This window comes from Cebus imitator, unplaced genomic scaffold, assembly GCF_001604975.1.
Source record: "Cebus imitator isolate Cc_AM_T3 unplaced genomic scaffold, Cebus_imitator-1.0 Scaffold62, whole genome shotgun sequence".
Classification (NCBI taxonomy): Eukaryota; Metazoa; Chordata; class Mammalia; order Primates; family Cebidae; genus Cebus; species Cebus imitator.
In genome coordinates this window covers 5,323,735-5,341,250 of record NW_016107377.1, presented here as the reverse complement: position 1 = coordinate 5,341,250, position 17,516 = coordinate 5,323,735, and the positions used below count along the sequence as shown (strand labels likewise).

The window sequence follows — 17,516 nt, the reverse complement described above, 5'->3', positions numbered from 1 at the left end:
AAAAGCAGCAAGTAACAGGAGGGAAGAAGAATGTAGAGACAGAGTCTATGTCTAAGCTCTGCTTCCGAGGCCTAGAGAGCCCCAACATTAAACAACAGTGATGGGAGCTGGGAGCCAGGAGCCATGGATGAAAACATATATACACACAACACACATATCCTGAGAAGTAAGTGCAAGGTTCTTTGAACTGGCTGCACCATGGACTACACCATAGTGAAGCCATGGTGACCCCTGTGGCCCACACGTACACCTCCAGATGGCCTCCTGGAGCCAGAAAGTGTGAGAAAACAAGAAAACTGCCAAAGGAGAAGAATTGCTAGCTCCTGCAGTGCCTGATTAACCAACCTTGCGACATTCTGCCATTGTTCTGCCTCAACTGATAAGTCGACCTTGTGACATTGGACCCTGTGACACTCCCAACCCCAGCTTGCAAAAAAACCACCCTAAACTGGAACTGTCCATGACCTACCCCAACCTATAAAACCAGCTCCTATCCCATCACCCTCTGCTGACTCTCTTTTCAGAGTCGGCCCACTCACACCCGGTGAATAGACAGCCTTGTTGCTCACACAAAGCCTGTTTAGGTGGTCTCTTCATTCAGAGTGCACTTAACAGTAAGTAACTTAGACTTCATAAAGCCGGAGCCAAAGCCAGCAGTAGGGAAACACACACACACACACACACACACACACACGTACACAGCTCAGGAATCGGCAGTACCAGGTAGCTGGGACAGCGGGGGCTGAAGTTGGGGCAACAGGATGGGTGAGATCCTGAAATCCCTCCTCCACCTGCACAGTCCCCACCCCACCTCAGCTAGGCGGAGCAGCCTCCAGAGAGGGTTGAAGCCAGGGTCAAGGGCTAGGGACAGCCAGCACAACTGGGGGTGGGGCACTAGAGGATAAAATAGTTAAATGAAAGGTTTACACACTGAATGCTCAGATGCTGCTCCTCCCCTCCCACTCAGCCCTCAGGACAGCACAGTTTTACCCTCCAGTCCGAAGGCTCTTCTCTGGGGAGCCCGATCAGCTAAAGGGGAAACCAATGTCTAAACACACTGCCTTCTGGGATTCCTCAGTAAAATGGCTCATCAAGCCTTCCCTGTAGTAAAGCCCACAGTCCTGTGCACAGAGCTGCCAATCAGCCTTTCTACCCCTACCCTTTTTAATTTAATTTTTAATTTTGTTTTTCTTTTTTTTTTAAATTAAATTAAATTTTAAGTCCTGGGATACATCTGCAGGACGTGTAGGTTTGTTACATAGGTAAACATGTGCCATGGTGGTTTGCCACACCTATCAACCCATCACCTAAGTATTAAGCCCCGCATGCATTAGCTGTTTCTCCTGATGCCCTCTGCCACACTGACCCCCTCAACAGGTCCCAGTGTGTGATGTTCCCCTCCCTGTGCCCATGTGTTCTCATTGTTCAGCTTCCACTTATAAGCGAGAACATGCGGTGTTTGGTTTTCTGTTCCTGTGTTAGTTTGCTGAGAATAACAGCTTCAAGCTCCATCCACGTCCCTGCAAAGGACATGATCTCATTCCTTTTTATGGCTGCGTAGTATTCCATGGTGCATATTGTGAAAGGAAAATATCTTCGGGCCACAAAATCACTACAGAAAACTCAAGCTAGAAACTGCTTAAGGCCAACCTGCCTTTCGTTCTATTAAAAGTCATCCCTCTGCTCACTGAGATAGATGCATATCTGATTGCCTCCTTTGGAGAGGCTCATCAGAAACTCAAAAGAATGCAACCCTTTGTGTCTTACCTATTCACCGCAAGCTCTCTCCCTTCTTTGAGTCTTCCTACCTTTGCTTCAAGTTGTCCCACCTTTCCAAGCAGAAACAATGTGCTTCTTACGTATGTTGATTGATGTCTCCTGTCTCCCTAAAATGTATAAAACTAAGCTGTGCCCCAACCACCCTGGGCACTTGTTGTCAGCACTTCCTGAGGCTGTGTCACATGCTCAACTTCAACCTTGGCAAAATAAACTTTCTAAATTAACTGAGGCCTGTCTCAGATGTTCTGGGTCTACAATATGTACCACATTTTCTTTATTGTATCATTGATGGGCATTTGGGTTGATTCCCTGTCTGCTATCATGAATAGTGCTGCAATGAACAGATGTGTGCATGTATCCTAATAACAGAATGATTTATATTCCTTTGTCTACCCCTGCTTTTAAACATGGTGCAGACAGCCAAGGATCATAAGACATCACACGAAATCTGCTATTTGAAAAACATATCAAAAACAAGCACATCAGAAAAAAAGGCAATTTGGAGAAACTAGAGATTACATAGGGTAAAAAAACTTCAAAATCCCTGTGTCAACTACCTGAAAGCTCTAAGACACTGTGATCATGAAGTTCAAGATGGATACTATAATCAATAACAATTCAAGTAATTAAAAAAACCCTTTACATTAAAGACATGACGAAGGAAGTAAAAAGTACATGAGAGAGCTTAGAGCATAGTTGAAGCAATCTCAAAGTAGAGGCTGGGCATGGTGGCTCAGGCCTGTAATCCCAGCACTTTGGGAGGCCAAGGCAAGTTCATCACTTAAGGTCAGGAGTTCGAGACCAGCTTGGACAACAAGGTGAAATCCTGTATCTACTAAAAATATAAAAAATTAGCCAGGTGTGTTGGTGAGCACTTGTAACCCCAGCTACACAGGAGGCTGAGGCAGGAGACTTGCTTAAACCTAGGAGGCAGAGGTTGCAGTGAGCTGGGATTGTGCCACTGCACTCCAGCCAGGGCGATAGAGTTAGACTCTGTCTCAAAAAAAAAAAAAAAAGAAAACAGAACTTTTAGTGTCCCCAAAGTCATCACTTCAGCTCATGGTTTTATAGCATCATGTAGAGTTTTTATTCCAAGCCAAGTACTACATAATTAACCCTAATATACCAGGTATATTATTCCATACCTTATCCGTAATTAGCAGGCAAGCAATAGTACCTATTTACTCTGACACTAGAAGTGTCTGCTCATTCATTCATTGAACAGGGCTTTATCAGCTCTATTGTTTTTACTCAGATTGTTGCTTTTGCTTTTTATTTTCAATTGGCTGGGAAAAAGGAAAGAGAAGAAAAATAAGATTTTGTGATATGTGAAAAAGTATATGAAATGGAAACTATATTGGCCATAAATAAAATTTTATTAGAACACAGCCATGTTTATTCATTTACGTATTGTCAATGGCTGTTTTCGTGTCACAGCACCAAAGCTGTTTAGCAGTTGAGATAGAAACCATAATGTGGCCCTCAAAGCCTAAGGCATTTACAGTCTGGCCTTTTTCAGAATAAAGTTTGTTGACCACTTCTCTGTGGGAAAGGTTTTCACTTGTGCTGTGCTCTGTGGCTACCACTCAAGGCCAGAGATAACAGAAGGCTGATGGCCAGCAAAGTGAAGAGCCTTGGCCCTCCCCTTTCACTCTCAATCCAACCAAAACATTTCCGATTGTATCCACTTTATTGTTTTATCTGTTCATCTGTTTCTGGGTTTGATATAAATTTTCACTTGAATTAAAGGTTCTGTGGGGGAAAAAAAACAGCAAGTTTTTAAATCATTGCATCTAAGGAAATTATTATCACTCTCTTATTCATACACATTCCCAAACTTCAAGGGTTGATCTATCCTTGTCAAAGTATCAAACTCCAAAACAATAATAGCATTTTAGATGTTTCTTCTTTATCCTCAACCTGGGATATAATTTGATCTTCATTATGGAACTCCAGTGTAATAGATAACTAATCAGAACTACTATACAATGAAAATCTTCTTGTCACACAGGCCAGCAAACAATTTTAGGGGCCAGGTGCAGTGGCTCATGCCTGTAATCCCAGCACTTTGGGAGGCTAAGGCGGGAGGATCACTTGAGCTCAGGACTTTGAGACCCTGGACAACATGGCAAGCCCCCATCCCTACCAAAAAAAAAAAAAATAAGTTATCCAGGCGTGGTGGCACATGCCTGTAGTCCCACCTATTCAGGAGGATGAGCCAGGAGGATCACTTGAGCTGAGGAGTTCAAGGTTGCAGTCAGCTATGATCATGCCACTGCACTCCAGCCTGGGTGATAGAGCAAGGCCCTGTCTCAAAAAGAAAGAAGAAAGAAGAAAAAAGAGAAAAGAAGGAAAGAAAAGAAAGAAAGAAAGAAAGAAAGAGAGAGAGAAAAAAAGAAAGAAAGACAGAAAAGATTGATTAATTAGCATTTCAGGGAATTTTGCCCTATGGATTTTTGTGGCTTTTCACATTATACAAATCACTGGATGTATTATTACTGAATAATGGAATTTTATAAAGATTTAGAAATTTTAAAATACATTTTCCTCTAGAAATTGCTAATTATTTTACAAAAGAACTACGATGTACTATGAGCATTCAGAGCACCCATTGAAACCCATATGTATAAAGTTTCTTTGAAAAGACTCATCTTGATTTAAGAAACAGAAGGAGACCATTAGATAGCTAGGGAAATAAAGTGGAAAATGCAGAAACCATCCCAAATTCTGCAGCAGTATTTGTTTGCTTTGGGTACTTTTTTACTTGTTCTAAGATTATCATAATTAATTTTTTTTGTCTTCACCTTTTCCCCCAATCTTCCTTTTATAAAGGTTTGGCTTGTGCTATTGCAAGGCTTTACAAACAGATTATATCACATACATAGATGAACTCCTGACCTATATCAATGCAAAACCCAACCTGTTCTCTATGCTCCTAATGGATCCACACCTGGCTCTGACCGTCTTCTTCGGCCCATGCTCACCATACCAGTTCCGCTTGACTGGCCCAGGAAAATGGGAAGGAGCCAGAAATGCCATCATGACCCAGTGGGACCGAACATTCAAGGTCACCAAAGCTCGAGTTGTACAAGAGTCTCCGTCTCCCTTTGAAAGTTTTCTTAAACTCTTCAGCTTTCTGGCTTTGCTTGTGGCTATTTTTCTGATTTTCCTATGAGTAAAAGATTTCCTAAATGGCAGATGCACAGGGTAGATTTACAATGCTCCAATTCCTCTCTTATGGCAATACTGCTGCCTTCACAGTTATAAACCATATCCGAACCATGAAAGCCACCCTGTCGCTTCCCTGGCTGGCCCCAGGGCTACCACTGGTATTCCTAAGCCTTTCCCAGCTCCACTTATGTCTAATGCTAGAGAATGGTAACTAAGATTTCTGTGCATTTGAAGGTTGTTGGAAAGTTACAGGTTCATTTTAGAAAGAAAGCTGTTCTTGACAGCACTCTGAGCCACCATACCTCTTTCCCATGTAAACTGTTTTCACAGATCTCAACTAAAACCCCTTAGTTCACAAAAGATTGTGTTGTGCTGAAATGGTGCTCTTATAGTATTGGTTTATTAAAAGCAAAAAAGAAACCTAGAAATTGATTGTTTCAAGTGGTCTTTTGTTCTCTTATTAAAGGTTGGGAAAAGAGAGAAGAAGATGGGGAGCCTATGAATAAAGCCTATAAAAAGATAGGGGGTTCAATGAGTTAGGTCAAGAGTTTCCCAAAGGACTGTACCTGCCTGGGACTGCTCATTCCTCCAGAACACTCTTTATGACAAAGCTGGTACTCCAGCTGGCCTCCCAAAGACACAAATCAGATTCCACAGAAAACCATCACTTCCATGGGCTCTTAGAGCCAGCCTCCAGCAGCCAAAGGAAAAAACCCACCTGCTCAGATCCTGCTTCACAACCCTGCTGTAAGAGACAAATGGAGCTGCCTCCCTTTAAAGAGTCAGTGAGAACCAACCAAATTCAACAGGAATTTGTTAGATAAAGAGCACAGCCAAGAAACCTTTAATAGAGAGAAAGCAGGGAGAGGAAAAAAAGGAAAGAAAAAGAGGAACAAAAGCAAACACGTCAAAAGCAGCAGTTTTTGACCAAACTAGACCCAGCGTATCTCACAGTTACATCTGATGAAGATATGACTCATAGCCAGGAAAGGCTTTGCTTCACTTCACCTTGTGACTCGTATGGAAAACGCTGTGAGTAGCCATCGCCTCATGGAGAGGTCCACGGTTTGGATGCAGGGACAAGATTCAAACACCGTGGAGTCAGGAAAGAGTGAGCTCTGTAGGGCAAGTACAGATACAGATCAGTTCTCCCCAACTTTGGTTGGCTCTGCCAACTCCTCAGTATTGTTCCATTTCTTACTTTTCCTTATGACCTATTTCACTCTTACCATTGACACTCATGATGAAGAATTTCCCTGAATGCATACAATCTAGATTACGCCTAAAAATGCTTTTCTCTCCATTGAAACAAAGCTGATATTTTAACTTTCCTCATGAAGCTGGCTGGGGGAAAGTTTAGTGCCCAATGTGAAATAGGGCAGGATAAACTCCCCAGGCCCTAGTGGCAAATCATGACACAAGCGGGCACCTGAACCTAATCATGTCTACTGTAGTGGGAGACTGAATATACATATGGACAATGACCAGACCATCTACAGCAATAGATTTCTAACCTACAACCCCTGCAGCAATTAGCTCAGAACAGTCAGGACTTGGTTAACGAGTGCCAGCTTCTCTACTTGTTGCCCCTGCTTCCCACTCAGGAGCGACCAAAAAAGCCAAATAAGTTTCCCAAACCAGTTCCATATGATGGCTTGCTTCTAATTAACCCATCTCCATCTTCCCCACGCCAGCAACCACCAATGAGAGTACCTGAAGCCTTCCCTTTCTTTCACTATAAACATATACAAACACACACACGAAACCTCCCCTGCTGCCTTTGAATCTGCGCAAACATTAGTGGTGGTACCAGAAAAAAACACATGTTATGTAAAGACTACAGAAATAATGCTGCACATTTTGTACTATTTTAAAATTAATAAAATTCCAACTATTATCTCAATCCTCACAATAATGATGTGATTGGGGAGACGACTGTATTACATACACAATTTGACAAGAAAACTCAGACAAGTAGATGTCAATTGATTTGTCCCAGGTAACAGGTAAAATGTGGCTGAGTCAGAACATGAGTTTTCAGAACATACATCTCGGGCTCTTTACCATTTAAGCTCACAGCCGCCAATGTTCAAATGACTCCAGGAACCTTAGTAGTGATATCGCAAAAGTTGTATTACAAGAATGTTACTCCATGAAAGTATCTGTCGGTCTCCCTCTCTTTCCTACTCTCCCTGTGAGTGTGTGTGGGCCTGTCTGCCCATCAGTCTGTCATGCCATGCCCAGAATTTCCTCTTTTCCTTTGTATACACATTTAATTTCTGAATCCATGGGTCTGAATCTTCACAAGCATCTTTGTCCCTGTTTCTCCCTCCCTTTTTTTTCCCGACTACGGCTATGCTAGGCCTACTCTATGACCGTACTACAGAACAGACTCAATAGAAAGAAATGTTTCTCATTTCTAGTCTAGAAATTACTCCATACATGCTACTGAAAAAAGTATCATTTTTTCCATTCAGAAAAAAAATTGAGTGACTTCTCATAAATCTAGGAAAATAGGAAATATGTAAAACATGTTGATGTTACTTGCTCTGTTTCTTGCATACTATTTACATTAGACGAGCTTCTGAGGCATTTCATCTCAGAGTAATTTTACATTTTCTGAAATTATTTTTTAATGTCTCTTAATAGTACCCCCTGCTAGACCAGTCTTAAGTTATCTATCTTCTCATGTACCAATGCTCTGGGTCTTTCAACATGACCCATCATGTGGAGATACTTGGAGAAACAAGCCCAGTGCTTAGGAGCGAGGGTTCTGCCACTTACTAGCTATGCGACCTTGAGCAAGTCATTTACTTTTCCTAAGCCACAGTTTTGCCTTCTATAACATAGAAGTTATAGAAGTTATTTTCTGAGAATTTATTTTGCCTCATAAGGGTGTTATGAGGATTAAATGGCATGATCCACATAAAGTACTTAGCATAAATATGTACAAGGTATATGTTCAACAAATATAGCTATTATTACTGTTACCTAAGCAAGATCTATGTTTTATTGCCTGATTTATTTTTTCCAGGTTATAGATCTAATTCCTCATAGGGCATTTACACCACAGTATATCACAGGCTTCTCAAATGCAGTGTGCCCGAAATTAACCTCCTTAGTTTCCCGAACAGTTCCCTTACTTAACTGCTGATGTCATCATACTTACCCTCTGTAGGGAAATGATTAATTATGCCGTATAACATCTATCTGTGGTATACAAAGATTGACGCTAAATGATCATATCATTGGAATGTCAAATGTGCCCAGTGAGATTATAAATGAAAAATCCTTGCTGGTTTGGCAGTGTCTGAATTACTTGTCCTTGTGCCCAAGCATAACCTAGGGAACATCCACCCTGGAGGTAACCGTGGCCATACTTAGTGCCGCATAGCCAATAGGTCCCATTTGGAGCTAGCCAATAAATACCTGGTCACTGCAATTGGTGGCATGCCAGTCAGTGTCTCATAATATGATAATGTGGTCATAGTGTTCTCCAGGTATCCACCCCATCTCGCTTCTACTGTTTGGCCATAGGTCCTTGGTGTGGTTTCTTTGCTACCAGCACAAGGGAACATTCTGGCTGAGTTGGCCAAATGAAGGAGTGAGCCGGATAAATCAATCACAAATTTGCATTACTCCATTTTGAAAATGGGCCATCGTTTGGGGCGTGGTTACTAACTTCTGTTTTAGTTGCCGGGGATGCTTAAGTGAGAGCTAATGAGCTGGTCCTTTTTATTGAAAACCTTTTCCCATGTCCTTGTTTTTAAATGTTTTTAATGGGCCAACTGTGTATATTGTCTCTTGTAATGCCAGCACTAAGAATACCTGACCGTTTTTGAGATGTAATAAATTCTATCCAGTCCTGACTTGGAAGGGGGATATCCACCATGGCAGGCCACAGCCAGTGGAAAAAGGCATGAGTCTGAATGTCCAGCAGGTGTCCTTTTGTACTCTGTCTGCATAATCCTGAGCCCATTGTAGAAACAGGTTTTTATCATGGGCATCAGTGGGTGGCAGTAGCAAGAAGGTGTAGGGATATATGATTAATAATAGCAAGACTGTGAAATTTATTTAGTTACTATCAGGTGTTCAGACAAGGCAAGTTCCTCTGTTCTTTATAAGACAGCAGTTGTCAACATATCTAGGACGATAATTGTAATGGTTATTGTACAATAAATATAGACATTCCTTTGTATACAGGCCTGGTCCTATGTCTTGGGTTTAAGCAGTCCACAACAGCTTTGTCTGCTTCTAATCCTGCGTTGAAGGTTGATGTTTAGTGAACTAGAGGCAAAGGTCTTTGGTGGGAGTTACAGTCCACTCAGGAGGTTGTGTCTTATTTAAGACGAAAGATGTGAATCCACAAGTCTATACCCTCGAATTTTATGGCACATGGATTAGTCAATAGTACCTGGTATGGGCTCTTCCACTGGGGTTGAAGGAAGTCCTTTATTAGCTGTCCTTTCCAGTAGACAAAATCTCCGGGTTGCAGATCATGACCAGGCACCTTATCTATAGGGAGCACATTGTGAAAGGAATTATTTACCAAATCTTGATTCTTTTTTTTTTTTTTTTTGAGATGAAGTCTCATTCTGTCAATCAGGCTGGAGTGCAGTGGCGAGTGGCTTATGGCGAGTGGCTTATAGAAACTTCCACCTCCTAGATTCAAGTGATTCTTCTGCCTCAGGCTTCCGAGTAGCTGGGACTACAGGTGCACACCACCACACCCAGCTAATTTTTGTATTTTTAGTAGCGATGGCATTTCACCATATTGGCCAGGCTAGTCTCGAACTCCTGACCTCGTGATCCGCCCACCTCGCCCTCCCAAAGTGCTGGGGTTACAGGTGTGAGCCACCACGCCCAGCCCAAATCTTGATTTTTTTAAGGTAATAAATGTGTCCCTCACAATACTGCAATTATATCTCCCTTGAGAAGAGCTGGATTGGTTATGTTCATTCCCAAATACTTGGGCCTTCCTGTTATAATTTCATAAGGGGAAAGTTGATGTTTTCAAAAGGCGTGGATCGGAGTGTAAGCAGCACTGGGGGGGTGCTTTGGGCCAGGGGAGGTGAAAGGCCTCTGTGAACTTAGCCAATGTGTTTTAAACATTCCATTGGTCCTTTCCATCAGGCTGAAGACTGGGGATGGTAGGCACAATGGAAATGTTGAAATATGGGCCAAATTTTACAAACATTTTGAATAATCTGGCCAGTAAAGTGACCTCCCCTGTCACTGTGAAGTTCACAGGGGACGCCCCACAGTGAGATAATTTTTTCTAGTAGAATTTTCCAACTGCCATGGCTGTTGCTTGCCTGCAGGGAAAAGCTTCAACCCAATGGGAAAACATCCAGACCATTAATAAAACGTACTTATAACCTTGAGAGGATGGCAGCCAGATAAAATCAAGCTGCCATACCTCAAAAGGTCCAGCCAGGAGCAAAAAACAAATGACCCTGGGCCCCATGAAGGGGCTTTCCTAAGTTATATTTGGGACAAATAACACATTGAGAGTAACCTTTTTGTGCCACTGTGAAAGATGGTTTTCAGCAATGTTCTTTACACCAGGATAGTATTTTATCTAGATTCCAATGGGTTAGATTATGAACTTATTCTGACACCTGACATCCCACTGGAATAATGGGTTTATTATTAGGTCCACACCATATTTCCATTTCAAGAGACAAGTATCCCCTGCCTGTTTCCAAGTAGATTTCTCTTTTGTAGGAGCTATGCTCTGGGTTTCTTTCAACATGTTTTTAAGTATTTCGGGTTTTGTGGCCATTTCCTGGATTGGGACTGGTGATTCGGATGCTGCTCTTTTAGCTGTGGCATCAGCCAGTTGGTTATCCTGACTTTCTGTGGTGCCTAATCTTGAATGACCAGGAATTTTTATAGTTGCCAAACATTTTGGTTTTAGAATAGCTTCTAACGGCTCTGATACTTGTTGTCCATTTTTTATGGGTTGCCCTAAGGAGGTTAAATATCTTCTCTCTTTCCATAACCTACCAGAGTCATGAGCAACCCCAAAAGCATAGCATCTGTCAGTGTGTTTGCAACCTTGTCTTTTTGCCAATGACAAGCTGGGGTCAGAGCAATCAATTTGGCCACTTGAGCTGATCGGGCCTGGGGAAGAGGACTGGCTTTAGTTACCTCAGGTAGGAAACCACAGCATATCCTGCTCTAAAATTTTCATCCTCTCCTCTTGAATAAGACCCATCTGTATACCATTCTATCTCAGCATTATCCAGTGGCATCTCTTGTAGGTCTGTCCCGGAGGAGGGAAGTCAGTTAGTCATCAGAACACAGTCACAAGGGGTTTTGTCGGAAGGGCCCGGTAAGAGATTAAGATTATTACAGCAGGAAAGAGTAATATTGGGAGATGATAAAAGAAAAATTTCATAAAAGGCTAATCAGTTGACAGACAGATGTAGAGTATGATGAGAGTTTAGAAGGGTCTCAAGAGAATGTGGCACAAAAAATGGTAAGGGGGGAACCCATAATTATATATTCAAAAGATTTGTACAGAGGGTCATGGCTGCTATGCCTGTCACACAGGAAGCAGCCCTAGAGCCACAGGATACAGGTGTTAGCTGTAATAGCCTATAGGTCTCTGATGATCACCACGTCTCTTGTCAGTACCCCAGAGGCAGTACCTTCAGTAAAAGGGAGAAAGACAATTTGCAGTTTGGGTGCCTGAAAGCTGGAGCATTAGTTAGATTTCCTTTATTTGTTGTATGGCTGATTGTCCCTCTGGAGAACACATGATGGGATCAGGTTGTATATTTTTTAGGTATGCATACAGAGGTTGACACATAAGGGAGAAATATGGTATCCAGTTTCTACAATAGCCTGCCAGGCCCAAGAATCCTCTAAGATTTTTCTTAGTGATGAGCATTGGGAAAGCTAAAATTTATCTCACTCTGTGGGGGTTTATACTCAGTTTTCTGACCAAGATAATATGCCCCAAATACTTAACTTTCGGTAAGCCTAGCGGAAGTTTGTCTTTGGACACTTTGTGTTTCTTGGTGGCTGTTTGATGAAAATATTATCTGCTTCATGAAAATATTATCCAGGTTTGCAAGTGTGCGTGTTTATTTGAATGTAAATCACTGTTTCTTGGAACCTTATGTTTTTTTCTTAAAATTATTCTGACTCTAAATACAGTATGTATTACTTTAGCCTTCCCTACACAATACTTACAAAAGGCTTTTCTTTCTGTTCATGAATGGATGCCTGTATGTGATTGTTGTGTGTATGTACAGCTTTAAGGACAATTTCAGAAATGCATTAGATGAATGACATTTTATAAAGCGATCACAATTGATTTCTACAGGCTATTACTGTATGTCTCATGTTGATTCATGATCCAGGAAGTTTTATGTATTTAAAAAATTGCTATTGCATTATATTTTTCCAATTTGGGGGGAAGAAAATAGCTGTTTTAGTGTCTGTAGCCACAATAAATGTGAGCAGGAAAAAAAAAAGACTATCTTCCTGAGAGGATACATAGCGTATCTGGACAAAGGAGAAGGTAGTCCACATACTGAATGAGTGCTGAGCCCTGGGGAAAAATTAAATCCTCTAAATCAGCTTTTAATATTTGGGAAAAGTAACCGGGACTTTCTGTATATGCTTTGGGTCATTACAGTCCACATATATTGCTGTTCTTTTCAAGCAAAGGCAAACAAATACTGACTGTCTGGATCTAAGAGAATACTAAAGGCGGCGCTACCGAGATGCACAACTGAGAAACACTGGCTGGTAGTGGGTGTAGCTAATACAAGGGTATGCGGGTTGGAGACTACTGGGTACCTGGATATTACAATATTGTTTATTGCCCTCAAGTCCTGCACAAATCTCTGTTCTCTCCCACCTGGTTTATTTACAGGGAATATAGGGCTGTTGCAGGGACTCGTGCAGGGAATAATGAGCCCCTTTTCCAGATAATCTTGTATGATAGGGGCAATTCCATCTATGGCTTCCTGTTGTAGACAATATTGTTTAAGGTTGGGTAGGGGTTTCTTTGGGTTCATCTCTACTATTATCAGAGTGGCTGAGAATATTTTCCCTATACCTGTATTTGACTGAGACCATAAATGGGAGGGGACATCCTTGAGCAAGGGCTCTGCTTCTGGCGTTAACAGGAAAATTGGGGAAGCTAAAAAGAGTTTTGTAGTTTCCTGCTTTTTATTCCAAAGTTTTCTCTCTCTCCCAATATTTCCTCCTGTCTCCATTTCATTTTCCCGGTCACAAGCTGATGTTTTAACATTACTTCTACTAAATTGTGGTACATTGTCAGGACATTTTTTAATTCGGTATTTTTGGTGCCCCGGCTCCAATTCTAAAAAAAAAAGTTCACCTTTTTATGAAAAAGAGAGATGGGCATTCTGGATGTTGAGGAGATTACAGCCCAAAAGATTGACAGGGGCCCCAGGGCATACAAGAAACATACTGCAGCAAGCACCGGCCCCCGCCCCGGCGAAGCGCAGAGAGGGCGCCGAGTCCCGGAAGGCGAGGACCGCCCGCCGCCCGCCGCCCGCTCCGCCGCCCGCCGCCCGCTCCGCCGCCCGCCGCCCGCTCCGCCGCCCGAGCCCGCCTCCCCCGGCGCCAAAGGCGCGGCGGCCGCGCCCCCCAGCCCGGCGTGGAGTGAGCAGCAGACCCAGGTGGGGCTGGAGCCCGAGCGGGAGCCGGGGCCTGTGGGGAGCAGCGAGCCCGGCCTCAAACAAAGGGGCCGGCGGGGCCGAAGTGGCGCGGACCTCGAGTCCCGGCAGAGGAAGCACAAGTGCCACTACGCGGGCTGCGAGAAAGTTTATGGGAAATCCTCGCACCTCAAGGCGCACCTGAGAACTCACGCAGGCGAGAGGCCCTTCGCCTGCAGCTGGCAGGAAGAAGTTCGCGCGCTCCGACGAGCTGGCACAGCACTACCGCACGCACACCGGCGAGGGGAGGTTCAGCTGCCCCATCTGCGAGAAGCGCTTCATGCGCAGCTACCACCTGACCAAGCACGCGCGCCGCCGCGCCAGCTTCCACCCCGGGCATGCAGCAGCGGCGCAGCGGGGACTCGCCGACCGGCTCCCTCAGCGACTACAGCCGCTCAGACGCCAGCAGCCCCACCGTCAGCCCGGCCAGCTCGCCCTGAGCCCGCCACAGCCATGAGCAGCCGCTCCCGCCCCCTCCTGAGTCCCTGGCCTTTTGTAATAAGAAAGAAGAGAGAGAACTCGATGCAAAGTCCACGAAAAAAGAATTTTCTTCACCTCAGGTGTCAAAGTAAATTTGTCTGAAAAACACACACACACACACACACACAAATTTCAAAAAACATCACCCACCAATTGCACAATAGACCCACAAAGCTGAGATTCAGCAGTGTTGAACCCCCTTTTTCAGGGATGGACACGTTCCACGAGGTCAGTGAGGACACCCCTTCCTGCAGCCTTACTCTGTGCATAGATATGCACTCTGGAGTTTTCTGTTAGGTTTGGGAACACGCTGGGGACAGAGCAAGCCAGCCAGTCTGGACCTCAGTGTCTGGCTGGCTGGCCAGCCTGTAGGTCTCTTGGGAGCAGACGTGGTCACTGACGTTTGTGCTTCCACGGCGGATTCCTAAGCTGTGGGCCGGAGCTCTCCCTACCCGCCCCACCCAGCCTCTGGCCTCTGGCCTTTGCCCCACGGGCCTGCGCGGACTTGCAGTGCAGCTGATTCTGAGGGACAGGCCCCCTGCAAAGGGAAGCCTTAAAGCTGTGCCGGGCCAGAGGAGCACTCCACCTTGATGACTGTGGAGTGGGCTTTCAGCCCTCTGCGCCCTGCCTCCCTCCCTCCCTGCCTCCAGGAGCCCTCTCCTATAGCTCTTGGAAGCACTGGAAGCAAAGGTGCCAGCCCTGGCTGAACGCAGCACTGCACCATCCGGCCTCCTCCGAGGCAGGGGCTGGGTCACACCTGCTGGGACTCCACTTCTTTGTGTCCCTACGGAAGGCACACGGGACTCCATCACTATCATACCTGGGCCTCCGATGAGGAATTCTGGGCTTCTAAAAAGATGTCAGAAATTCCTGGTGGCACATCCAGTTCCGAAGTCCTCCCGTATGGGCACCTTTGTTGGAAACGGTGGGCGGGTCCTGGGGCCTCCTCATCAGCGGGTCTGTGTGCGCGGCTGTGCATGTGGCAGTGCACTGTGCTTCACAGAGAACATTCGGTAGCAAGAGACCGGAACCTTGTGTCTTGGAACCTTTCAGGAGAGGCGCGGATGTTACAGGAAATGCTGTTGGAGAGCGTGCATTCTGCTTCCTTCCCAGGGAACGCCAGATGGAAAGTTGTGGGAGACGCTTTTCTCAGACCCACCACGTCCCCAATTCAGACTTAGCAAACGTCCAGCCTCTCCGTGTCCCCCGGACTCTTCCTCCCTTTTCTTCCTGCTTCTCCCTGCCCTGCCTGGAGGCTCCAGGCCACACCCAGCTGGTGTGGCTGCTCTGGCGCCTCATCGCCGGCCTTCTCCTGGCAGGAGAGAAGGATCGGAGAGCCGGGGTCTGGGTTTGAGTCCTGGGCAGGTCAGTCAAGCTGTGGTCCAGCAAGCTCCTCTGCAGATGGCTGGAGTGTTGACCCCAGGCTTGTGGCCCAGGTACTGCCCTCCCTTCTTCCTGAGAGTTGGGGCCTGTAAATGCAAGGGCCCAGGATAGAGTGTGTGCGCGTGCATGTGCGCGTCTGTGCGTGCGCGTGCGTGTGTGCGTGCGCGTGTGTATCTTTGCGCGTGCACACACGCATGTGTGTTGCGGGGGTGAGGCGATTGATGTGGACTCAGGATATCTTGCCAGAGATACCCATTTTGATGAGTACGTTTTTTGATGCAAAGGAATGGCCCTGGGACCTCAGGGCCACAGGTGGGCTTCCTGGGCCCAGTGTGCTTTGGTTGTGGCCATCCTGCTTCTGCCCGGCCCCACCACAGTGTGGGGTGCAGCACAAACCCAGGACCCAGGCCCAGCCGCTGGCCACTGTTTGGGCTGGCTCCAGAGTGGACCAGTGCCCTCTGTCACAGCAGCTGCGCAGGCACAGTATGGCGTCAGATGCCCATTTCTCACTACTGTGTGTCAGCTGGGATTGGCCTGCGGCATGGTAGTAGCTTCCAGGTAGCACGATGGACCCTAAATTGGGCAGTAGCATTATTCCTGCTGCGGTGGGAACTGGCAGGGAGAGGGTCACCACCACTTTGGTTGGAGACAGAGCTGGCCACCCTGGCTGCCGTGCTGTGTTTGGGCTCCCTGACAGCTCTGCTTGCATTGGGTCTGGAAGACAGAGTGGAATATTCGGTAGGGAGCTTGACAGAAGAGAGCCCTGGGTGCTTGGGGTGAAAAGATCTTTATGCCCAGTTCCAAAATGAGGTCCCTCCCAAAGTTGTTTTCGTGTAAGGCAGAGAAAGCCACACTCTGAATAAATTTCATGTCTCAGGAATTCACATTCCAGGTTCAGGAATTTTATTCCAAAGTCCTTGGGTGCACTCACCATCCACTGTTCCCAAAGGCAGGGACAGGGAGCAGCCCATCCCTGGGAGGCCGGCAAGGTGCTCTCCAGGGAGGGGCCAGTCGTCCTTGTCATCTGCCCAGGGTGTCATGGCAGGAGATTTTCTAGCTTCCCATCTGTCTGCACATAGGAAGGAAAAGATAGGATTCTAAACCTAGTCATCTTGGAATAAAAAGAAGAGCTGGTTTGTTTTAGAGCAGGGTGGGGAGTGGGGGAGGGAATGGGGGTTGGCTGTTTCCAAAGAGAGCACTTAATTTAATTTTTCCTTTAAATGACCCAGGGCTGTTCCCTCTGATAGTTGGAAGGGTAACATTGTCTTAAAACAGAAATATGCAGGCGTTGGCTATTTTTGGTGTAAGAGTATGTCTTCATTCCCAAAGTGGTTCCCAAAATGGCAGGGTGCGGTTCTTAGGCCCCAGCCTGGACTGGGAAATCGGGGGAGGGCACCAGGAGAGAAATCCTGTGGAGTCCTCCTGGCCAGACCCTCCTGAATCATCTGAAGCTTAAACTCATCTCACTTGAAGGGCGGGGAGAAATCCATGTATCTCAGGCAAAGTTCACTGGGGTCCTGATGGGCAGATTTCCATCTCATCATGAAGTGAGGGATGCCTGCGGAAGAGGGTGGTGGGCCTTGGAACACTGCCTCCACTGAAGGGGGCACACAGGGCGGCCCTCCTGAAATAGCCTTCATTTTCTTCAAACATGTAGAATGTTTTCTTCCCCCACCTCAAAAAAAAGAAACATATGGGGCCTACTGAGCATGTCACACTTAGAGCCTGCCGTGTGGGAACTGAACCTGATGAAACAGTAAGGTATAGGTTTGGACTTAAAACATAAGATTGTTTGATTAGACATAACCATCATGTAAATTATTTCATTACTCAAAAAATAGGGGTTTCTAAATACGATGGGAGTTGTCAGAAATGTAGTCACATCTGTGTCAATTAAGGCAGTTGTAAGCTTACGGTTTATTATATTAGTCTCTCCCAATTTGTTTGTCAGCGTAGAATATTTGGACAGGTAAAGCCCCCGTATTTACTTGGAGCATCCCT

At 45.4% G+C, this 17,516-nt stretch overlaps 1 pseudogene; it reads left to right on the top strand.

Annotated features, from left to right (window-relative positions):
* The first annotated feature begins 4,717 nt into the window (after positions 1-4,717).
* LOC108305318 lies at positions 4,718-14,250 on the top strand (annotated as a pseudogene).
* Positions 14,251-17,516: the final 3,266 nt, after the last annotated feature.